The 25919-nt window shown below is 47.9% G+C and overlaps 1 pseudogene; it reads right to left on the bottom strand.

The window, feature by feature from the left end:
- Nucleotides 1-467: 467 nt before the first annotated feature.
- LOC147712226 (uncharacterized) lies at nucleotides 468-13509 on the bottom strand (annotated as a pseudogene).
- Between the last annotated feature and the right edge of the window lie 12410 nt (nucleotides 13510-25919).

Here is a 25919-nt window from a genome sequence, read left to right as displayed (position 1 = left end):
CCCCCTCCAGCATTTACTAACCATCACAGGTGTGTATTTCCATCCATGTATCTAGTTGTTAGAATATTGTGACCTATGTGTGTCCTCACCCGGACTCAGATCCAAGTGTGTGGATGGCTGCAGTTTGTTAAATACTCTTGCATTTCATACATGCACACACATATTTTTTATACTGTGGTTACAAGATGACTACACAAATGCGTATGATGTTTCTTATATTTATTAGGTGATCTTGTGCAGGAAACGTGAGTAGGTGCTGTACAGAAAGGGGGGGAATCCAAAGTTCACTGCTGGAGATGAGATGCCTTACAGTTTGAGTCAACAGAGTCCAGGCCACAGTGCTTGGCATCATTGGGCAGACTGTGACCAGCAAGTCCATGTGGGAGAGTATAATAGGTGATGCTGTTGCACCCAAGGGCAATATGGCAGGTCAGGTGTCCTGGGAGTTGTGCATGCCCCACTGCCTCTCAACGTCTTAGCCGTGGACGACCCTTCCTTCTTGGGGGACCCTCACGTGCAGGCATGGCCGATGCATGGGACGCTACGTCAGACAGTTCCTCCTCCTCCCTCCCTGTGGCTGGTGTTGCACTTTGCCTTGATGTTTCTGGCCTGGTGACACAGGGAGGGTGCTGCATGTTGCCAGCAATCTGACGTAGTGATTGGCTCATATCCCGATGCACCGTCAAGAGCTCAGCCAGTGTTGCCTCCACCCGTCCATAATGTCGTTCTTGCCTGGCATGTTGCTCAGCCTGCTGTTGTTTCAGCTCGGTGAGGGCCTCCACTACCTGGCTTACCTCCCTGGTGTCCCGCCGGTATACCTCCAGGATGGTACTCAGTTCTGTCATACCGGGCCCTGCAGCTGACTGGCCAGAATCTCGCCTCCGCCTTGCGCCACTCCCACCACCCTGACCCACACGAGCACGGCCTGAGCTTGTGGGCACATCCGATCAACGGGACCCCCGAGTGCTGGCAGGGTGGATGTTGTCTGCCACCTTAAGGGTGCACGCCAAAGGGTGTCCCTCATTTTCAGGCTGGCTCTCTGGTGGATCATGGGCAGGGCTCTGACCTGTCTGCTGGGATGTGGTGGGAATGGGTCCGGTGGTTGTCACAGATGTAGCTGGTACAGTTACTGCTGGGGTTTGGGATCCAGAGGGGCCAGGTTGGTTGGGGTCATCCACAGTGTGTTGAGTGGCGTCTCTGTCGGTGGGGTCAGGGTCCTGCTGAGCCTGGGTCTGGGATCCTTCTCCCCCCTGGTTGGGGGTGGTTTCCACACGTTGCCCTGTGTGTGTGAGAGACAGACACTATTAATGCACTATCAAGAAACATCTTAATTTGTTTTGCATTATCAGCATCACAGTTACACCAGCTTTACATTGTTGTCATTGTTCAGTTGTGTATGTAGTGGTAGCAAATTGACATGTACTCAGGGGTATTTTCCTTCTTCCATTCTCTTGACAATGACTGACAGAGCCATTGCTGTGTCTTGTCTTGCCGGCATAACACATATACAGCAGTGCTCTGTTTCACGCAACATTCAGGATATAGTGTCAATCCTTATGCCTGCGTCAAGCATGTACAGAGTTTAGATGCAGCATGTTCATGTAAGAGACAGAGCGGAATTTTGAAGGATCAAATCATCTACTTTGGATAGGTGTTGATGTTCTGTGATGGCCAACCAATGCCAACCCCCTGGACCTGTGCACCCACTTCTAAATCATGGCTTTAGAACGTGGCACTTCTCCAAGACGCATCACCTTGTCAATACCCATGTCCATGTTGGTACTTAAGTGCATCCACAACGTTCATAAGATGGGTCAAGTGCATTGTGTGAGAGGCACAATGGACTTGAGAATCTGCACTGTGCATGTTAAAGTTGGATGCGTATTCATATGAGTCATTGTTTAGTTGTGCTACTTGACAATTGTGACAGTGTTGCACTCCATTGCCTGTCCCCAGGGGATAAGTTAATATAAGGGGTGTGTGTGACAGGCAATGCTAGTAGTTTGAGTGTGATTTGCAAGCGTCCATCCTTTGCGGTTTGGCTGTGCCCCCATGAAGCATGCTGCCATGATCGTGGTTGTGGGTTCATGCACAGGATGTCAAAGCTTCTCCTGGTGTTTGTGTTTGCAATGATCACAGGAGGGCCTTGTGCTGTCTACACCAGGGCCCATTGTCTACTACAGTGCACCCAAACTGTGTGTCCTGACACAGTACTGTGTTCCCTGCAAATGGTGGGTGTGTCGCTGGCACTTAGCACATAACAGCTGGTAATTAAGAGACATCTCTAGAAAATCTGCTCTATGGTCTTTAATAGACCTGTGAAGTGCTCAGGTGCGGCTGTGTGTGTGCCCAGGAAGTTGGGGTGAGGTGACAGAGGGAGGAGAACTGAGGGAGGGATACAGAGGGAGGAGGGTGACAGAGGGAGGGAGACAGAAGGAGGGAGACAGAAGGAGGCAGACAGAGGGAGGGAGACAGAGGGAGGGAGACAGAGTGAGAGAGAGGGAGGGACGGAGACCGAGGGAGGGAGACAGACCAAGGTGGGAGACAGATGTAGGGAGACAGAGTGAGAGAGAGGGAGGGACAGAGACAGAGGGAGGGTGACAGACCGAGGCGGGAGACAGATGGAGGGAGACAGAGGGAGTTAGACAGAGGGAGGGAGGCAGACAAGAGCGAGACAGACAAGGGCGAGACAGACAAGAGAGAGACAGACAAGAGGGAGACAGCCAAGAGGGAGACAGCCAAGAGGGAGGGAAACAGAGTGAGAGAGAGGGATGGAGTCAGGGGGAGACAGAGGGAAGGAGAGGAAGACAGACAGAGGGTTGGAGACAGAGGGAGGGAGACAGAGGGAGGGAGACAGATGGAGAGAGAGGGATAGAGTCAGGGGGAGACAGAGGGAAGAAGAGGGGGACAGACAGAGGGATGGAGACCGGTGGTTCTGGCTCACTCGCTTGTTACACTGCTTTACTGTGTCACAAAATGATGCATCTCCAAAAAGTGTGTCACCAACATGAAAAGTTTTTAAAGCTGTGGTCTACTATCTAGTCTGTAATTTCACACTCCCTGTGCATTGAGCATTGTGCTTGGGTGTTTACCTGCGACATGTGGAATGAGAGCAGCCTCCTACCCTACACCTTCCACCCTTTCAGCCTCCCCCTTGCAACTACCCCCATACTGTTGGTTACTGCTGGGACTCATGGCCACCCACACCCATACAGTTGGGCACTGCTGGGACTCATGGCCACCCACCCCCATACTGTTGGGCACTGTTGTAAGTTCCCCCATATTACATGGTTTTATGTATACTCACCAGGCTCAACGGCTCCTATTATTCCGTGTACTCCCACTGGTGGCAGCAGGGTCATGACTTTCTCCTCCCAGGGCTGGTATACTGGAGGTCTGCGGGGACTACCACCTCCTGTGTGGTGCGCATTAGCATAGTCCTGGTCCATCTTCTTCTTGACCATCCTCCGCAGATCGTACCACCTGGACTGGCATTCCTGCCTGGTGCACCTGATGGGTGCAGCAGTATTGACCTTGTCAACGATCCTCTCCCACATGCGTGTTTTTTCAGCTATGCTGGTCTGTCTGACCAATGGGCCAAACAGCTGTGGCTCGACTCTGATGACTTCATCTGTAAGGATCTCATTCTTCGGGTTAGTGAACTTTGGATTCTTGGGTGTGGTCATGGTGTGGGGTGTATGTGATTGAGGGGGTGATGGTGTGTATGGAAGAGGGTGTGTGGGTCTGATTGTGAAGGGGGTGTTGTGGGTGTAGATGTGATAGGGTGTATGTGTGAAGGTTAATGGGTGCAGTTGTTGATGTGCTGGCAGGCTCTTCTTTTTAGCAAATAGGTATTTTGCAAAGGATGTTGGGTTGTATGTGTGGACCCTTTTATTGGTCAATTTGTGGGTGTGGCTTATTTTGAATTGGTGGTGTGTGTGTTATATGGGGTGGGTGTTAGTGTTGACCTCTGTTTGCCTGTTTGGATGTGGCCAGGACATTGTTTCTCAATGGTGTGTACACAGGAGACATGTTGAGTGTTGTTGTGCAACTCGTTTGCAAAGTCCTTGTGCTAGTTTAGGTGTTCGCGTTATGTGTGCGTGCGTGTGACTTATACGGGCCGTTGGGGGTGTGGGGGGGTTCGCGTAGGCTTGATCGGGGTGTGTGTGTCGTACTTGTGCGTGCGGGTGACTTGTACGGGCCGTTGGTGGGTGGGGGGGTTTGCGGTCGCTTGGGGGGGGTGCGTTTTGTATTTGTGCGTGCGGGTGACTTGTACGGGCTGTTGGCGGGTGGGGGGTTCGCGCTCGCTTTGGGGGGGTGCGTGTCGTATTTGTGAGTGCGGGTGACTTGTATGGGCCGTTGGGGGTGTGGGGGGGTTTGCGTAGGCTTGATCGGGGTGTGTGCGTGTCATATTTGTGCGTGCGGGTGACTTGTACGGGCCGTTGGTGGGTGGGGGGTTTGCAGTCACTTGAGGGGGGGTGTGCATGTTGTATTTGTGCGAGCGGGTGACTTGTACGGGCTGTTGGGGGTGTGGGGGGGTTTGCGTAGGCTTGATCAGGGTGTGTGCATGTCATATTTGTGCGTGCAGGTGACTTGTATGGGCCGTTGGTGGGTGGGAGGGTTTGCGGTCGCTTGAGGGGGGGTGTGCATGTTGTATTTGTGCGTGCGGGTGACTTGTACGGGCCGTTGGCGGGTGGGGGTTCGCGCTCGCTTGAGGGGGGTGTGCGTGTTGTATTTGTGCGTGCAGGTGACTTGTCAGGCTGTTGGGGGTGTGGGGGGATTTGCGTAGGCTTGATCAGGGTGTGTGCGTTTTGTATTTGTGCGTGCGGGTGACTTGTACGGGCCGTTGGCAGGTGGGGGGAGTGGGGGGAGGTCGCGCTTGCTTGAGGGGGGGTGTACGTGTTGTATTTGTGTGTGCGGGTGACTTGTACGGGCCGTTGGGTGTGTGGGGGGGTTTGCGTAGGCTTGATCGGGTGTGTGCGTGTCATATTTGTGCATGCGGGTGACTTGTACGGCCGATGGTGGGTGGGGGGGTTGCGGTCGCTTGAGGGGGGTGTGCGTGTCGTATTTATGCTTGCGGGTGACTTGTATGGGCCGGTGGCGGGTGGGGGGGTTCTCGCTCGCTTGAGGGGGGGTGCGTGTCGTATTTGTGCGTGCGAGTGACTTGTACGGGCCGTTGGGGGTGTGGGGGGGTTTGCGTAGGCTTGATCGGGGTGTGTGCGTGTCGTATTTGTGCATGCGAATGACTTGTACGGGCGGTTGGTGGGTGGGGGGTTTGCGGTCCCTTGAGGGGTTGTGCGTGTCGTATTTGTGCATGCGGGTGACTTGTACAGGCTGTTGGCGGGTGGGGGGGTTCGCGCTTGCTTGAGGGGGGGTATGCGTGTCGTATTTGTGCATGAGGGTGACTTGTACGGGCTGTTGGGGGTATGGGGGGTCTGCGTAGGCTTGATCTGGGTGTGTGCGCGTCGTATTTGTGCGTGCAGGTGACTTGTACGGGCCGTTTACGGGTGGGGGGGTTCGCGACCACTTGAGGGGGGCTGTGCGTGTCGTATTTGTGCGTGTGGGTGACTTGTATGGGCCTTGGGGTGTGGGGGGGTTTGCGTAGGCTTGATCGGGGTGTGTGCGTGTCGTATTTGTGCGTGCGGGTGACTTGTATGGGCCGTTTGCGGGTGGGGGGTTTGCGGTCGCTTGAGGGGGGGTGTGCGTGTCATAATTGTGCCTGCCGGTGACTTGTACAGGCCGTTAGGGGTGTGGGGGGGTTCACGTAGGCTTCATCGGGAGTCTGCGTGTCGTACTTGTGCGTGCGGGTGACTTGTACGCCCCTTGGCGGATGGGGGGGGTTCGCGCTCGCTTGAGGGGGGTGTGCGTGTCGTATGTGTGCGTGCGGGTGACTTGTACGGGCCGTTGGGGGTTGGGGGGGTTGTGTATGCTTCATCGAGGGGTACGCGGGTGTTATGTGTTGATGCCGCTTGATGTGAGGCGATACATTCCGTACGAATCATTCTTCATGCACAACTACTTTGGCCCATACGAATCTCGTACAGGCTTTCCGAACCGGATCGTACTAGTGCGGTTGTACGGCATATTTACAAACGTACGGTTGGATTTCCGATGCTAATTCGTACGGGTCTTCGACTGTGGTTCATACGGTTCGTTGATATTCGTACAGAAATCCACGGAAATGGATCGTACTACGCAGGTCGGACGGTAGTTTCACATTCGTACGGATTCGGCTACGAATACAAATCGTACTGCAGATTTTTTTACCGGATCGGAATCAACCCCCTAGTGTTAAGTTTTACATGTGTTGATAGTGAAATACTCTTAAATTTTCTTTTCACTACTCGAAGGCCTATCTCTCCTAGTTTAACGTTGAGATTGCCTAAAACATCTTTTAAGTGCAATTTTCAATGGGGAGCAGATAGAATTTGGGAGTTTTGGTTTTCTGGACTCGTCATTTAAAATCACAACTTATGGTGAAGTCGGATTTTAAATTGTTAGTCTGAAAATAGCACTTCTAGAAAGTCAGCATTTGTTTACTTTAACCCTTCTGTGCCTCTGCCTGTCTCTGAATACCCAGTTTGGTTGGGTGACAGCTGGGCTTTTTGCATTTCCCCTATATAGTTACACAAAGGGAGATGAGGTGTGTGAATTGCATCCTGAAGGCCTGCCACCATTCTAATGGACCATACTGAGGTAGATTGGGAGGGAGGACCTAGCACTTGCACCTGTATAGCATTGTGTCCGTCCCCACACAAAGAGCTACATACCCCCTGTAGTGAGGATGGAGCGAGGGTAGGAAAGGCAGAGACCTTGTGATCTTCAAAGGCTTCCGTGAAGTCTCCCCCTCTTCAAAGGTACACATGGGCATAAGTACTGGACCCCTGACACCACCAAACCAGAACTGTGCTGGAGCCAAGGACATTCTGCCAGGATGAAGAGCTGCTGTGCTGCAGGAGGGAGCGTTACTTTTTTAACCGCTTTGCTGTGTTGGCCTGCTGCCTGATGATTGCTGTGTTACTGGAGGGACTGCCACTTTTTGGCCTGCTTTGCTGTGTTGTGCCACTGACTGCTGCTTCTTGCCTGGGAGTGAGAAGAACTGGACCTGCTCTCCTCATCCTTGCACTCAGGTTCTCCAAAGGCTTGCTGCCTCCTTTTCTTGAAGTCTGAACTTTGGATTTACCCCGGTCTAGCGGGACATCTAGTAACCTTTTAGTGCTATTGACTTCTAAGCACTGTTTTGGGATTTAATCTTTAAAAATGCATATCTGGAGTTCTACAGATTTGAGTTTTGTTGATTTGGTCTTGTTGTACTCAGATAAATATTCTCTATTTCCCTAAGTGGGTCTGGACTTTTCTTGTGGTGTTTTTACTGTGTTACTGTTATTTAAGTGTTGCACAAATACTCAACACATTGTCTCTTAAGATAAGCCTGACTGCTCTGTGGCAAGCTACCAGAGGGTGAGCACCGGTTAATTTAGGTTGTGTATCTGACTTACCCTGAAAAGGACTGTGGTCGCTACTTGGGCAGGGTGCACACCAATGCCAACTAGAGACCCAATTTCTAAAAGATCTTTTAACATATTTTTATAGTACTGAAATATATTGACAACCCATTAACGTTTTTGGCAGACAGTGTGAAGAACGGCTGGAGCGTGGTACCTAATGACAACTATAGAAGGATTGCAATTGTCCATCAGGCTTCAGCCAGATCCGAATTAAACTATACTATCAGAAAGAGAACTGCAAATAACATTTGGCTGCTAGTTGAGGTATTCTCTCACCATCATGTATCCCTTTGTACATTCGTCCAAATGCCCACTCACACTTCATATTTTCATACCTACCTTACTTTCTTCTGGCAGCAGGCTACTGTTTACTGTGTGAAAACAAAAGTCCAAAGAACCAGCCAGCGATATCTTGTATACTGCTCTAAATCTGAGGATTATCCTGTGTAATTCTGGCAGTTATTCGAAGGGGTAACATACAACCTGGCAACTTAAATTTTTTTTGTTATCTCAATGGTTCCAACCTTTCTTTTCAAATTTATCAAAAAGTGTATTTTTAATATCATATTCCACAGACAATCATTTACAAAGTGTGCTGACCATGGAAATGGAATTCACAGCTCAATAAATTTCACAGCAAGTCCAATGAGCTAAGCTCTCCCTCCCCGAGTCCGGAGATTGTCCCACTACCCAACTCCACTGGTTGCAGAAGTGCATGGTGGCACTGGGATTTAGATTAGAGGGTGATTCATATTGGGTGCTTTGTTATAGGGAATGGTGTCCTCGTGGCCTTTGAGGGTGGCACAGTAACAAAAACATGAGGGCAGTAGAGAGCACAGAGATTTCGGACTGCGCGTATTAGCACTTCGTCCTTACATGATTATTGTTTTCTCCAAGCACTGGGGTTGTGTCACCTGGGATTAATGTGACTGGCTGCCCAGATCATCAATGAATATGTTGGCATGGGCCATTGAATCCTGGGCAATAATGTTCATTATTGTCTGGGCTAATAATGCTCATGTCTGTCTGAGGCAAAAAATGCTTATTACTGCCTGGACAACTGAATATGTGCGGCCAGGGTCTATTGAAGGCGTATCAAGGCAGGGTCAATAGTTATTCCTGCTTTGTGGCCCACACTGCTCATTACTTTAAGGACCATCGATGTGTGCACTGTCAGGGGCTGTTAATGCTTATTACTGGCTAGGCCATTATGTTTTGGGGCACTTAATACCCTTTACTCTTTCAGGAATTACTGTTTTAAGCCATTGATTCTCATTACACTCTAAGGCCAACATGAAAATAGACTGTGATCTGACATGAAACAGCTTCAGAGGTTTATCCTGTTTTCCCTATTGCACATACATTATTTGCAGCTTTTCAAAACTGTGCTACGCCAGAATGTGATAGAATCTAAAGATAACACTGAAAGCACACTGTCTTGATATCATTACACTTCAAACATATTTCCTATGACCACGGCCCTCATCCTCCTGGACCCCTTAGCCACTTTCGACATGGTCTGCCACCGCAACCTACGCACTCTCCTCCACGACGCAGTAATCTGCGGGCAAAGCACTGGACAGGACCACCGCCTTCCTCTCCGACAGAACATAGAGCATCCACCTCCCCCCCCTTCTGATCCCAAGCATCCAAAATCATCTGCGGCATACCCCAAGGATCATCCCTCAGCCCGACCCTGTTGAACATCTACATGGCACCTCTCGCCCGCGTCGCCAGACTAGACGACCTCAACATCATTTCCTATGCCAATGACACAAAGCTGATCCTCTCCCTCACCAAAGACTCTTGTACTGCCAAAATAAACCTCCACGGAGGAATGAAAGCCGTCACTGAATGGATGAAGAACAGCCGTCTGAAACTGAACTCCAACAAGACAGAGGTCCTCATTCTCGGCTCCACACCCTAAGCCTGAGACAACTTCTGGTGGCCGACTGCCATGGGTGCAGCACCAACATCCACCGCCCACGCGCGCAACCTGGGATTCATCCTCGACTTAACACTCTCCATGACCAAGCAAGTCAATGACATCCCATCCTCCTGGTTCAACACCCTCCACATGCTCCGAAAGATCTACAGGTGGATCCCCACTGACATAAGAAGAACGGTCACCCAGGCTCTCGTCAGCAGCAGACTGGACTACGGAAACGCCCTCTACTCAGGAGCCCCAGCCAAACTGCTGAAAAGACTGCAACGCATACAGAACGCATCCGCACGCCTGATCCTTGACATCCCTCTTCACAGCCACATCACAACACCCCACCTGAGAGACCTGCACTGGCTTCCCGCCAGCAAAAGGATCACATTCAAGCTCCTCACCCACGCACACAAGGCACTCCACAACACCGGACCAACATACCTCAACAGTTGACTCACCTTCTACACCCCAAACCGCCAGCTCCGCTCCGCCGACCTCGACCTCGCCACCGTCTCCCGCATCCGAAGAACGACCAGCGGCAGCAGATCTTTCTCCTACCTCACCGGCAAGTCTGGCAAAGCCCTCCCCCATCCTCTTACGGCAGACCAAAGACCTTCTGACCTTCAGGAGGCTGCTCAAGACGTGGCTGTTCGAACAGTAGCAGCACCCCCCCTCTCACAGCACCTTGCGACCCTTATGGGTGAGTAGCACGCTTTATAAATCCCTTGATTGATTGATTTATTGATATAGATGTTTTGTGTTTTCCTAACTCTTGTTAACTATGCCTCAATTTAGCCCCAGAGGCTATTTTGTCCCAAATAGGTGTCTCCTTCTGCATGTTCACTTTCATTATTTTTGCAGCACACAGTCAAGCAAAGTCATGTTTGTTTATTTCCATTGATGTTGTTCTTGCTATTCCCAATTAAATCTTTCCAATGTAGTCACAATAATATTTCTTTTCAAGGACCATCTGCCAGCTCATTGTACCTTGATCATTCACAATAGTTGATTGTTGTTCATTTAACTAAGTTGTTCTGCCATCTCCAGATGTCATTAGCATAGAGTGTTCATGTAGTGGTATGGTGCTAAGGCAATATAATGTTTCATAAAATTGTGCCCTGATTTGCCAAGAATCTTATGAGTTTGCTCACACCTCAATGATTCTGTGGAATTAATGTTAGTCTATGAAAAGATTTCCTACATAAAACCCTGCTTTTGGGGGTGAGCCAGAAGACTTTCCGATGCTACTACTGTGCTGTCCATTTCCCTGTTAATTTTGCTGATCACTGGAGATTTAGAATTCTACTCTGATGTGCACATTATTTTGTAAAACCTTATTATAAGAGCCTTTTATGTCATTGACTTTAGGTTTTTGCATTGATGATAGCTGTGCTGTACCTTTTGAAAATCTTTAATGAATCATTTCAATTTTATTCCTGATCTTTAACTCAATTATTGAGTGGGACCTTTCTTAGTTGACTGTATTTTATATGTTGTGGGGGGCCTTATCTAAGCACATATTGCCTTACGAAGTTGGTCAACCAGTGGGCAAGCATCTGAGGTAATATCTTTGGGTGCACAATTGTAGGTGTTCCTCACACCCACAGAAATCAAAACCAATGGACGAATTGCACCAAACATTTTGTATCTTGAGGGGAACCGCCATACATCGGTTCCTTTTCCCATTACATAGATTACTTCTGGGATGGCAGTCGTCTCTTAATTTGATTTACAGGAGTCTCTCAAGATGGCAGAGTTAAAGACCTCCACCACCTAACGGACAGAGTGGTAAATCTGTATCAGCTCCATTTTTCAACCAAATCTGTAGACTCACAGAAAAGGTCTTAGAGTAGCAGATTAATAAAACCAACAGTTAACATCACATCTACAATTAGATGTGAGAAACATTCCTTTATCTTAAATTAACAAAAACTGAAGTCCTAACTCTAAGTGCAAAAGCCACAACCTTTCTTCTTTTGTTTGGCCTCCTAATGTAGGATGTGCCCTCACTACTTCTCAGAAACATAGCATAGCAATGCAGGTTTGCACTTTAAAAGATCTCATGTATTTCACTCAGCCATCAGTGTAGGTATCAATATTAAAAATATCATGTGGAATATTATATATATATATATATATATATATATATATATATATATATATATATATATATATATATATATATATATATATATATATATATATATATATATATATATATATATATATATACATATATACACACACACACACACATATATATATATATATATATATATATATATATATATATATATATATATATATATATATATATATATATATATATATATATATATATATATATATATATATATATATATATTATTTTTAATGCCCGTCACACACATCTATCTAAATGATCTGTCAGGATAGTTGTTATTAATGGTGACTAAAATGCATATGTTATAATCGACTTTTTTGTATAAGATAATATCATCATAATGACTCAGATCATTGTAGACCATGTGATCAGATATTCGCATGAGGGGTTTATACCAAATGTAGATAGATTGGCAATGCAACATACCAGGGCTACTCCTCTACTTCAGGGCCTATACTGGCTGCCAATTACTCAGAGAGTTAAGTTTAAGAGCCTCTGTATTGTGCATAAAGCGGTTCATGGTTCAGCCCCTACTTATATTAAGGATCGTTTGACTAAATATGTACCAATCAGGACCCTTCGGTCTACTGAGGCAGGCAATCTGGCCCTAGGGTCAACCTGGTGTCCAAGGGTGGTAGAGCTTTTTCAAGCACGGCCCACCGAGCATGGAATTCTCTTCCAGTCACACTGAGGAAGGAAACTAATCTTCTTATCTTCAGAAAGAAACTAAAGACGGTGCTCTTTTTGGAAGCATGGGGGCCACTGTAGTGGGTGGCGCAGCGGTCTTACTGGTGTTATGTGTCCACTATCAACGCTTAGATACCTCTGGGTGATAAGGCGCTTTATAAAACTTATAATAACATAACATAACATTGAGGGACATTTTATTTTGAAATGTAATGAATGTATTTGTACAGTTCATGAAATTTACCCCAATGTGATATATCTACCTATAACCCCGTATTGGTAAAGCTTTTATGGTTTTTAATGAGTTGCTAGATGAATTTTACAAATTTATACATGTCGAAGGTCTGCATTTTTATGGGCAATCTATCACATTTGAGTAATTTATAGGTCAATTACTATGAATTTGCAATACTGATACGATTTTAATTGCATTCCCTACGTATTCAACATGAATTTGTCGTATGCTTTAGCCAGAGCCGAATGTTAACATTGTCTGTAAAGGATAACGAACATGTTTTAAAATGGCACCTTCATTAACATCTTTTCAAGGTCTTTATGTGGTAACACAGTCCTATGTTTGTGTTGTTACGAGGCTCTGACAATTGGTGTGCGTTTTGAATGCACAATTTGTTTATAATGGCGGTTGCTCGTACATTCCCCAGCAGTGAGCACGGACGTCATGTTCGAAACGCGTCTGATGGCTTGCACCACAGTGGATTAAATTATCTTTAAGAATCAAAGACTGGCTTTTGGCGTTATTTTGAAGACTGCAAACCTGTCAGTGCAACGAAGCACTATCGAGGACAAGTTGGAGAGTCATATGCATTGGGACGAGGTTGGTTCCCGATATTTGCAGACCCCCTGGCTGATCACAGGTCGGACCCAGTTAGGAGTTTTTGTTCCGGTTTGGAGCAACAAGGATCAGCCCCCTGCACGTCACGGAAAAAGCGGCTATACACCGGGTGAGAACAGCCGAGGAGGGAGTCGGAGGGCGGAACCTAGAGACGGCACTCACGATGAGAAAAACCGCATTAGTTAGACAAGCAGGTCGGGGAGGTGCCATTGAAACCAGCGTTAAGGGTGTGAAAGGAGGGGGCGTGGCCAACAGCCGAACATGGTGGACGTGAGCTAGGATCGCTCTGTCCACAATTCCCCTAAAATCCTGAAAAACATCCTGACATAGAGGTGTCTGACCCCTACCCCTCACCTGCAACCTGTCGACTTACGGTCCGCATTGTCGTTGACCGGTCGGTGGTGCTGGGGACCTCGGACCGCGACGCTGAGCTGTAACGCCGCATGCGGGAAGTGAGGCCTAAAACCGAAGGAGCGACCGTGGCCCACAGTACATTGGGAGGCGGACCGGAAGTGGCCCGCGCCCGGCTGAGTGGGGGTCCTTGTGGGCGGCGGAGCAACCCGACGTGACCCGGAGCCACCGGAGTGCGGCGGCTGCCCGAGGGCCGGCGTTACTGGCCCCTGCTGCGCGTGAAGTGCTTGTGAGAGGGAGAACGGACCGTCGGAGCTTGCCGGGGCATGCTGGAGCTCCGGGACATTCGGCAGCTGAGCCCGGGAGCCCGGCGGGGTCTAGGGCGGCTGGGGCCTCGGATGGAACCCACCACACAGTGCAGCGGTGTGCAGAGGGGCCCATCCTGAGGGAGGACGGCCTGATTAAGGCAGGGACCAAGCTTGCTGGTGAGTCTCAGCTGGGCTGAAGAAGAGACTGCAGGTGAGGCCCGGTGCTTGGCAGTGAACCACTAGCCCCCCCTCTGTATCGGAGGGAGACGAATAGCTGTGACTGTAGATGGGCATATGATTGCATGCTGGGGAGATAAGCACTAGAGCACAGCAGGAGTGTAGGCCACGGGGCACTAAATGGAATAACAAGACTACCCTGGCACACAAGCATTGGAGCAGCAACACCACGAGGAGGGAGGACAACGTGAACAGCGGCGCTCCCCTGAGGGTGCTGGGTGCTGCCGTGGAGACGCTGAGATCCGGGGGAGAGTGCGCCACGCTTTGCAGTCAGAGCGAGCTGGGAGCCGGGTCACTACTGGGACATCTCCACCATTGCACGGCCCCTGTCGAGGACTGACGTTCTGGTGCAGGGGGCTTACCAACCCACAATCTGTGACACTCTCCCACCGCCTCGCATAACCGCCACAGGCCCACCCTCCGATTCAGAATACCGGGATCCCAACGACACTGCTATCCTCCCTGGTGAAGGGGACAACACGGTGTGCCAGGAACGGCCCGATACGATCAGGATCGCAGTCCTTGCTCCTGCAGCATCTGGACTCCCTGCCCGGGCAGTGTAATGAGGCGCAAGATCAATCACAGGGTACCCAGTTGTGTGGCGCCTGCACGCAGTTGAAACAATCCGGTGGTGAGTGACCGGAGGTGACAGGGGCGGATAGACAAGACGACTTCATATCGCCAGCAGGGAACGCTGCAGTGGTACGCGATGGGCAGGAACAGGAACCCCCGTGGTGGCGCACAGGCCTCTGGATCGGACGATCCCCTGGCCTCCTCCAACGAAGACGTGGTCCCACCGACAGGAACTACCACACAGGAGGCCAAGCTGGACCTCATATTAACTGAGATCAGGGCATCCAGAGAGGCTCTTGAAACCCGGATGGACTCAATGTCAACAGGGCTGTCACTGCTCAAGGACGACCACAAGAAATTAGCAGAAAAAGTATCAGAACAGAAACTTGCGCTTGCCGATTTGATACCTCAACAAACAGAACACTCCATGAGACTGGAAAACCTGGAGAAGCAAATGCAAAACCTGAGAGATAGGGTCGATGATGCGGAAGGGCGCTCAAGAAGAAACAACGTACGCATCTTGGGCGTACCGGAACGCAGCGAAGGGACTAATCCGACCCGTTGTGTGGAGGAATGGTTAAAGACTGTTGCAGACCCAGCGGACCTTACCCAGAAGTACAGTGTGGAGAGAGCGCACAGGGTTCCCTCCCGGCCGCCGAGACCCAGGGCTCCACCTCACACCTTGATAGCACGTCTCCTCCACTTTAAAGACAGAGACGCCATCTTGAAGGCCGCAAGGGAGAGAGGTCCCATAAAGTACGAGAACCACTCGATCTCCATCTATCCGGACTTTACGCAAGCGGTCCAACGAGCCAGGGTGTCCTTCTGGGGAGTAAAAAGAACACTCAGGGAGCGCAATGTAAAATATGCCTTGTTGGCCGCAAGACTTATTTCTTCGACAATCCAGAGGAAGCTTCGGAGTGGCTGGAGGTGACACTCACTCCACTGCAGTCCTTACGGGAAGAACAGGAAGTGCTGGAAACACAGAGGTCCGACAGTCGGACGGGATCTCAGGACTGCCCTAGGCACCCGGACACGGAGGGGCCTCAAGCTGATCGACCGGGCGAAGAGGAAGATGTCGGCACGAGAACAATAGCGTGACTGACTACTAACGCACTGGCGCAGCATGATGCGAACGTTGGGTCACAATCAGCAAGCCAGACTAGTTCCCATACAGTAGCCTCTGACACAGAAGGCAGCCTGCAGTTATTTCCCCGAATCACGGCACAGATGGCGGCGGACATGTGACCATTATCCCAGCAGACGGCGATCTGGTAACGTAGCGGATGTTCTCCTTTGTTTAGAAGGGGGGGTGGGGGTGTAATACCTGGGACACTTACGACCATAGGGGACAATGGTTACGAGAATTTTTGCAGCGAACTGTTGTGAACGTTTGTCTGGGCTCACGCCCCCAGGCTTAGGCATGGTTCTAGAATGCTCATACCCATGTTGGGTATTATAGTTTGGTCCTCTGTGGTTTTAGAGGGGGACCTGCAAGTTGGGGTAATGTATGCATACGTAGCACTGAAAATTTCCATTATGTGGTCGATACTGTTGTGGACAATGGTTTTGGATCGTGATGAGGGTATCTGGGGTAATGGCATCCCCTAATGATTATATGGTCTGCACTTGGAACGTACGGGGATTGGGTTCGGTACACAAACGGCACAGGGTTCTAGCACAATTACATAGGAGACAGGTACACATAGCATATCTCCAGGAGATGCACTTAAATGACTCGGAGGGTGCTAAAATGCTCCGAAAATGGAAGGGCCAGCTCTACGCCACAAAGTTCTCTGCGTTCTCCCGGGGGGCGGCCATTTGGGTTAGAAACACGGTTCCGTTTAAGCTCATTGAATCTAGGGTAGACAAGGAGGGCCGATATGCGCTTGCTAAGCATGGGCGAATTTTGTGAATCTGGCGTTCGCGAATTTTGCGAATTTGCGAACTCGCAATCCGCAAAATCCGCGAGTTCTCGCGAATTTGCGGATTTTTTATTTTTTTTTGTGTTCGCAAGGGTTTCTGCCAGTTTGCGAGGGTTTGGTACTAGTTCGCAATCGCGAACTTACTTGTCGGCTCGCAACAGTCGCGACTATGTTGTTTCTACGTCTGGTTCATCATCACAGGTTCCCAGCACCCTCTGTTTCACCACTGCCACCCTCTGTTTCACCCATGCCACCCTCTGTTACATCAATGCCACCCTCTGGTTCATCATCACTGTAGATTATGGGGGGAAAAGCAAGCACACCTGCCCTGCTTCAACTGACATGAATTAATTTGCTGTTAGTTTATTAATGTGTCACTGTTTTAAAATTCCAGGTCTGGCAGCTGCTTCCTTATCAGTAATTTGCTTTCTGTTGCAGTGCAATTTTTTTTTCCAGGACCTTTGTGGCCTACTTGTAGCTATTCTATGAGCCTGCTGTGAGGGTCAGAGCAGGGTCATACAATTGTTGCAACTAGCAACTGAACTCTGGAGGGGCCCCAGTCAGGAAGTACTACAGGGAATGGTTACTAATGATGAGTTTGAACTCTTGCACCTGCCGAGGGCTTTCAGTTTTGCAAAACTCGTTTTTCTGCAATTTCGCGGGATTCGCAGGGCGCGAACACGCGCGAGATCGGATTCGGAAGGTGAAAATTCTTGCAGATATGCGATTTCTTTTTTTGCGCCGTGTTAGTTAGCAAGGTTTTGTGCGTTTTCGCGAGCCGCTTGTAGCGCAAGGCGTGAAGTTACCCTCGCAGTCGTTCAAGGGCGCGGCCATCTTGTTTGCATGACGTATTTCCGTTTCCGGGCGCGAAGTGTAATCTCGCAAAGTGTGCGGCTCGCCAGTACAATTTCGCGAGTGTTCGCGAGGAAAATCTTGCGCGAACTTACCCGTGCGGTCGTGAACGGGCGCGGCCATCTTGCTTTTTGTATCCTCTCTAAATCTCTGCCATCCTTTGCTTGTTTGAAGTTTTTTTAATCTATTTTACTTATTATCTATCCCTCTATTTTTCTAGCCCTATATTTTTGTGTTTACTGCTACTTTTGGTTAATTTTAAACTACTTTTTTAAACTCTTTTCTTTTCTTCTCTTCCCTATTCTATTTTCTTTATTCCTTTCCGCCCAGACCATGGTGAAGGGAGCCGGGAAGCATCCTGAGAAGGGGAAGGGTCCCGCACCCCGTGCCCGGCTCCCGTGGGCGTTTGAGGGGGGAGCAGGTCGTACCCCGGGAGATCTTTAGCCCGGAGGAGGTGGCCGCACTCATTTTTTATGTTCAGCGCCGCCTCCCCAGGACCATCATGGCAGGCGGCAGGATCGGTGTCGGGTACGGGATCCGGGAGCGCCGGAAGCGGTGGGAGAAGGTGTGCTGGGCCATGTACCACCATTCTTGGGTCCGGCGCACCTACAATCAGGCCACCCACCGCTGGACGGATGTCCTGGACCGTGAACGAGATCTGCTCGACCTGCTTGGCCTTGAGATTCCCGGGCTTGGTGAGTAGTAGTAGCTATTTCCTTACTACTCTGTTTTCTCCTGCTGTGTGTTATTATATTGCAAATTGTTGTTTTTTACCAAGAGCAATAATGCTGCTCATTACATTGTAGGTAAATTATATTTCAAAATCTTCTGTGCATTTCAAGTGCACTGCTCTCCTTCTCAGTAGTGTTGCTACTATGCTTATTTGTTTTCGATTTTGTGTTCATTTCATTGGCCTGTGAAATTATGTATGAGTGTAGTTTAAAGAACTGCGTAATGCTACACACTAAGGTTCAGATTTTTAATTACCGGCGCATCCCTGCAAAGTAGCAGGGATGAACCAGTAATTGTGCGCCACGCCACCATCACCCATGGTGCGCTGTATTTACAATGCGGCGCACCATGAGCCCAAAACGTCACCAAAGCGTTACGCATCTGTGCCGTAAAGGCGGCGCATTGCTGGAGTTGCGTTGCAACAATGGCGCAGCTCCATCAATGCGCTGGGGTGCCCTATCTCCCCAATGCTGCATCAAGCCGTACATCTGCTTCAAGCAGGCGCAGGGTTTGAGTCACGCATCATTGTCGTTAAAGTGAGTGATTGAAATCTTGTAGATTTCCCTCAGCCTCTTTTAGGATGCGTTCCTGCGCAGGAACGCCCTCCCTTGCGCCGGAACGCCCCCTGATGACGCAGGGCTTTACAACGTGATGCATCTCCCATATGCGTCACGTTGTTAATATACGCTGCACCATTGCGCCTCTTTTGTGCTGCCGCTGCGTCACAAAAGTCACGCAACAATGGAGCAAAAGAGCCGCAAGGGGCTTCTAAATCAGCCCCTACAGACTCAAGTCCAGTCCTTCCTTTGTACACATGGCGATAAGAAGAAATAGTGGTGGTGGATTGATAGTTTGAGTATTTTAATGACTGGTTAATGTAGTAGAAAACTTTAGTGTTGTCGCTGATCTGCAATCACGATGGACTTTGTCTGTCACTTCGCGTGCTGCGGACTGCTACCTGCCAATCCTAGGCAAACCTTTTTAGTACTTTGTTTAGTGAGTTACATAAGAAGTTTCCAATTCGACGGTCCGCAAATCAAGCAATACTAATAACGTAGTAGACCACATGAGATTGGTCAATAATATATCCCGTGGAATAGTTGTCTATTTGCTATTTCACCAAAATATTTTGTTAGTTCTCTTGAAATGTTTGATTTGGTTGACAAATATCCTCCATGTTTTCTGTTTTTCTTTCTTTCATGTTGTACATCAGCTCCCCCCAGGGGCAAGAGGAGGACACAGGAGGAGGAGGAGGGTGCTGTTCAGGATGCAGGCCAGGATCGGGCAGGCGAGGGCTCCTTTGCTGGCCCCAGTAAGTTTTAATTTTAATATAGAGTACTTATTTTTTCCTAGCGTTCCTCATTCGATTTTTTCTAAATCGTCTTTGATCTTCTTGTAGACTGGATCTAAATTCTTATCCTGCCTCGACTATGACTCCGTGTGGTATTACTAGATTATTCTTATTAGTCTGTCTGTGTAGCTAACTAAGATTGCACATTTGGCAATTCCATTGGACTCCCATTCTAGTCAGCAATAGCTCTATGCACTGAGTGCAGTCCTCTGGGATTGTCCATAGTGTCTTTTCAAGTCTTCTAAATGTTTATGCTTTGACAATTGCCAACAATAAAAAGGTGAATGACCACCAAGAAAGAATAAGATACTACTTTACTTTTGGTTTGGATAGGAGGACAATCCATTCTACTACTGTTGCAGGGACAAATCTGCACAAACAGAACTATGGACACTAAATAATGCATTGCTTAGCTTATCAATTATAATAGGTGCTGTTAGACTTTCCACATACCTCAGTGATAGCAGACTTTGTAGTTGAACCCCCAATCTCCTTACTGACTAGATAGTGTGGCAGAGTCATTTAGCTCCCAAAGTCACCGATGATTGATCCCAAATGATGTCAGAGGCACGGACTCATGCTTGCAAAAAATCCAAAACCTTTAGCTCATGCACTCTAGTCTGGAGGACCAAAAACCACAGAGTCTATTTAAGTTTAAAAGCTTTATTAAAAGTAAACACATTTATTAAAATCAAGTTTGTCAGAAAAGTAAATGTTTAACTGAAAATGGAAAAGTGCTTAGTGCTGACGATTAATTGGACACATTTCTTGTGGTCGAGCCGAGCTCTCACCTGGTTTTAACTTGATCCTGCTCGTGTACTTAGAAGTCAAGCTTCTGTCTGTTAGGAGAAAAAGTGGTGCGTGTTAAAAATAAAAAGCAAGCATTCATCAGTTGTGCCAAAAAGTGCAGCAAGACAACAGCCTTCCCTGGAAAAAGGGACATTTTTACTTTAGAGTAGACAGTCACAAATTATTAAATTGTATTCTGTTTTTTTCACATTTCTTTCTTCCTCCTAGACCAAATATTATATAGTAGTGAGTGGTGTATTCTAACAATATTAAATGTACTTTGTAGGTGGAACATCTGGAGGTGGGGCCAGCGCGGAGGTGGTGGTGGCATTGGACGAGGACAACTCTGGGGAGGAGGCGGTGGAAGTGCCGAACAAATCTGTGAGGGATAACACGGTGGTGGCAGGCAGAGGTAAGCTATATATTCCTTACTTATTTAGATTGAAGACTGCAGAGTGTGCTTTCTGCACGGGTCTATTATAAATCAACCAGGTAGTAGCCTCCTCTAAATGTACTTTGACTTAGCTGTGAAGTTTTTGGCGAGAAGAATCCCAATCAGATGTGAGATTAACTTGATGGATGGGATGAACGAAAAGCGAAAGAAGGGTGTAAGTAAGTGTGGAAGGACGAGAAATGTGAAGATGACTGGCAAAGAAGAATGATATGTGTTTGCTTGGTCCCCGAGGTGGCTGGGAAGGAAAGAATATGGTATGGTGCATGGCTGGGTGAATGATGAAGCAAGGATGGGTGGAAGGAGAACAGCCTGGGTGGGTGAAACAGAAACTGTATGTGTGCATATACTTTGAATGGATGGATACCTGGATCATGGACTCTTAGATAGCATATGTGTATCTAGAGAGAGTAGACGGTCACTGGATGAACTAAGTGTTACTTTGAAGAGCATGTAACACCGCACCCGCACGTCCGTTCCAGTGTAGGAAAGGCAAGGAAAAGAAGTTGTAATTTTGTCCAAATACTACCATGAATAGTAGCAGTAGTTTGTATTGCAACTGCAAGCACAGCATATATCCGGTTATTACGGTGGACTATCCCTACCTCTCTTAATAACTTTAGTTTAGTAGTAGTACGTCATTCATGTGTGGGTGTATCACTGTTCACTCAATAATAAGCAAAGCACCTAAAGTCATCCCATATGTCATCAAATACATCCCATGTGAAGTGATAGATAATCAGAATATTTAGCTTCTTCATTTTCCTTTTCTAATACTCATTTGCACTATAGGGTGAAAGCTAAATTAATTAAGCAGTAGCCCTTTTAACAGAGTATTCTCAGTGCCACCCGTAACAGAAAAGTAAGAGCTTCACCACCTGCATGTACTGGACCGGTACAGTAACGCAAGTCTGTCTCACTCATCATGGTGTGGGTCTGTTTTTCTCGGGTGCAAGTTCACTGCGCTGGCATTATGCCGGCTTGCATAAGATAACGTACCAATTTTCCTAAACAAGAGAGAAGAAGAAGAATAAGACTGGTGTACTGTCATAGTCGACTGTAATGGAAGTCCATAGTGCTCGTAGAATTTGTTCCTTAAACTCCCACTAATGTTAGAGCAAGGATGAAGAAGTCGGAGGATACATAGATACTGTCCTCAATAGTTATGTACTGTGCTTTCAATTTGCTACTTGTACTGTGACACAACTTTCTGCTCAATCATTTTGTGTTAATCTTAAGGAGCATTGGTTACAGACTATGTCTTTCTTTCTTCATATAGTTGCTCCTTCCAAATCCAACAGACCATCAAGGAGGAGGGAGCTGGCTCGAATGGCCCGGCAACGGAGGCTGGATGCCACTGTCGCTGAATATCGGCTGCTGGGGGCCCTGGAGGAGGAGGAGACGCAGTCTGGTACTACTACAACAACATCCAGTGGGACAGCTGCATCCTCCTCCATGCCCCCACGGGCTGCCAGCCAGCGCAGTGCTCCAGCGGTACGGAGCCGGGCTACCAAAGCCAAACGCCACCGCTGAGCAGCAAAGACAGCAGCTGCCCCCCACAGGATTTGCAAGGCACGCCGGCGCCGCTTATGCCTCAGAGTGTCCTACCTGGAGCAGGAGGTCCTAAGCTATAAGAACTTGGTGGAGGGCCTTCGCTTCGACCATGCCACCCTCCGCAAGGAGCATGATGCCCTGGCCGCTAAAGTCAACAGCACCCTGCCGTAGTGTCCCTTGCCCTTTTTTTAGGGGGGGTGGGAATTGGGAGTTGGGTTTTTTGGGGACTTTTGAAGGACAATCGTTGGGGTTAGGGAGGGTCTTGCGGGAGATTATTTTGTTAGGGCTATAAAAATATACTTTTTGAAACTTTATCTGACCATACCTGTTTTTTACTGCTTTTGAGTCTGGTGGGTGGGGGTTTAACAGTAAGTTTGTTTTCCTGAATAGTCCTAGGACTTTAGTAGTACTACCGTCAATCTCTCGTCTCTCCTAATACTCCATTATACTACCTCCAACCAAACGCTTATCTTACCTGTAATTTGTGTTTGAAAGTAGGGCTAGGCCCAGGGCTGGCTCCACGAGAAATGGCGATTAAGGTTGCAATCCAGGGCGGATGAAATTTCCTCCTCATTGCGATGGTACTAGTGGTGTGACACATTGGCAGTTGCAGGGCTATGGAAAAAAAAGAAAATGAAACCTGGTTTGTCCTTACTGTAGCATTACAACGGTACGATAAAGAATATAGCAGGTGACAGTACACTAGTCTACAACAGTGCCACAATGTAGCCTAACAAATGGTAAAGTATTGATAGTATAACTTGTACTTGTGTAGGATTTCTTTGACATTGGCTACTACTACAAGAAATAGTACTGAAGCTGAGTAAGTCTAGAATATATCCTCGGATTCCATCACCAGCCTGTTGCTATGACCTTATCCTCCCCAGCAAGTGTGTGGAATTATTGATGTCATTTAGTCACACATCAAGCAAAACTTCACAGCCCGGGGGAAGAGGGTTAGGGTTTGTAAAATGGATGGGAATGGGGGTTTCTTTTTGGGTAGGTTTTGTTGAGAGAAAAAAAAAAAAAGCACAGCATGGACAAACAATAATTGAACATAAAGACATTTTTGGGTACAAAGCTAACCATAAATCTTTTACGTGACATAAAGGAAGTGCATGCACTACTGAATGCATTGTTACTGAAAAGTAAGTAGTACTTTCGACAACCGTGAATGACAGAATGCGACAGTACAGGGCTACATTAAATTAGGTTTAAAAAATAGCCGAAGTAAAACCTATAGAATGGCTGTAGGGATCAATTTAGAAGCAGAGAGAGATCCAAGAAATGCAGTCACACACACTCATAGAAGAAAATTAATGGATACTGTATCTGTATTGTTGTGGTTGTCCTGTTGAATTTGGTAAGTAAGTTGCATGCAGCAAACAATTCCTCTTATTAGCGGCACTCCTCCATTCCAGCTGACGCTTCATCCATCAATGTTGGTGACCAGAAGACACCCTGTCCACTGCCTGCCTGGCGGATGCTGAATTGCGGCTCGCTAATGTGAAGCCTGACTCCAACCTTTTTTCCCCATTGCACAGACTGAAACCCGGCCTGTAATTATTGAACGAAAAACAGCACTGATAAATAAATATAAGGTATGTACGCTGTGTAGTGCAAAAAGTCACACTTTGATTTTCCTAATAGACAATACAACATTTTTGAAAGTGCGTACTCTGTCTGAGTCACCTTTTGAAGGATAAATAAGTATGGGCAAATTAATTTAGCGGATCTTTCCCCTCAAGCTAGGTGTACTGTAAACTGTGTTTTATAACAAAATTAGACCTTCCCAGCAGTGCTCCCACCCAGACCCATACTAAAGCCAGTCGCAAAAATGTAGAAGACCCCCAATCAGATCTCAAAAAACGAGGCCTAGCAGAAAACTGGTGACAAAACGTACTTCGAAAGTAAAAGTACCCACCGTGGATTGTATTCAAACCACTTGCAAGCAAGCAAAAGTATCCATAGCCAGCATCGCTCCAAGACTCGAAAACCCCCCCACCCAAACACATGCAATAGAAACACTGCTAACCATAACGAGCCCTAAGTTAAGAATAGTGGCAGAGGCTTTCTTTAACTATGCCAAATCCCCCCTTTCCCACCATGGATTTTCTTCAAATGACTTGCAACCAAAATTACACATTCTCACGAGTGCTCTAAGAACCCAGAACTCAGTTGCAAAAATCTAGAACACTCCGAAACACATGCAATCCTGCTGCTAGGGCTAACCCTAACGAACCCTAAGTTACAAAAAGTGCCAAAAGGCTTTTCCTTATGGATTTTGTCTCAACCACTTCTATCCGGTATTAGAGCTTCCCAGGGATGCCCCAAGACCCGCCAACCCACCCGCCAAAAAGCACAACACCCCCAAACAGCCCAAAAGGAAAATCTCATACTTACAATATTTCTCGGCCTTCGGTCCATTCGCGCTGTGCAGCTAGGCCATAACTCCAGTTTTCCACCACAGATTTCCTGAAAAGCAAATGCAATCAAGATTAGAGTGTCCCAGCAGTGCTCCCAGACCCCAAAAATCACCCACAAACACCCGGAACCCCCCCAAAGAGCACCTCAAAGGCAAGCAAGTCAGCAAAAACACAAAAAAAATTCTGCCTCCGATTTGGTCCAAACCACTTTTATCCGGTATTAGAGCTTCCCCGCAATGGCCCCAGAGCCATCAACGCAGGAGAAAACGAGTAGAAGACCCCCAAACAGCCAAAAAGCAAAAGTACAAAAATGGGGACTTAGTCATTTTTTTGCCAATTTCCCAATTCACCCCGCGCGCGCTCTGCAGCTAGGCCCTAACTCCCCTCTGCCACCATGGATTTGCTTCAAACCTCTTGCAAACTAACGTATCCATAGCCAGCAGTGCTCCCAGACCACGAAACCCACCCACAAACACCAGGAAGCCCCCCAAACAGGCCCCCGAAAACGCTACATTGAGCAAAATGTCAGAAATAGCAAAAAAAAAATCAGCGTGGATTTTGTCCCAACCACTTCTATCCAGTATTAGACCTTCCCAGGAATGCCCCAAGACCCGCCAACCCACCCGCCAAAAAGCACAACACCCCCAAACAGCCCAAAAGGAAAATCTCATACTTACAATATTTCTCGGCCTTCGGTCCAAACGCGCTGTGCAGCTAGGCCATAACTCCAGTTTTCCACCACGGATTTCCTGGAAAGCAAATGCAATCAAGAGTAGAGTGTCCCAGCAGTGCTCCCAGACCCCAAAACTCACCCACAAACACCCGGAACCCCCCCAAAAAGCACCTCAAAGGCAAGCAAGTCAGCAAAAACACAAAAAAAATTCCGCCTCCGATTTGGTCCAAACCACTTTTATCCAGTATTAGGGCTTCCCAGCAATGGCCCCAGAGCCGTCAACCCAGGAGAAAATGAGTAGAAGACCCCCAAACAGCCAAAAGCAAAAGTACAAAAATGGGGACTTAGTCATTTTTTTGCCAATTTCCCAAATCACTCTGCGTGCGCTCTGCAGCTAGGCCCTAACTCCCCTCTGCCACCATGGATTTGCTTCAAACCTCTTGCAAACTAACATATCCATAGCCAGCAGTGCTCCCAGACCCCGAAACCCACCCACAAACACCAGGAAGCCCCCCAAACAGGCCCCCGAAAACGCTACATTGAGAAAAATGTCAGAAATAGCAAAATAAA

This window comes from Lissotriton vulgaris, chromosome 5 (genome assembly GCF_964263255.1).
Source record: "Lissotriton vulgaris chromosome 5, aLisVul1.2, whole genome shotgun sequence".
Classification (NCBI taxonomy): domain Eukaryota; kingdom Metazoa; phylum Chordata; class Amphibia; order Caudata; family Salamandridae; genus Lissotriton; species Lissotriton vulgaris.
This window is presented reverse-complemented; position numbering and strand designations above follow the sequence as displayed.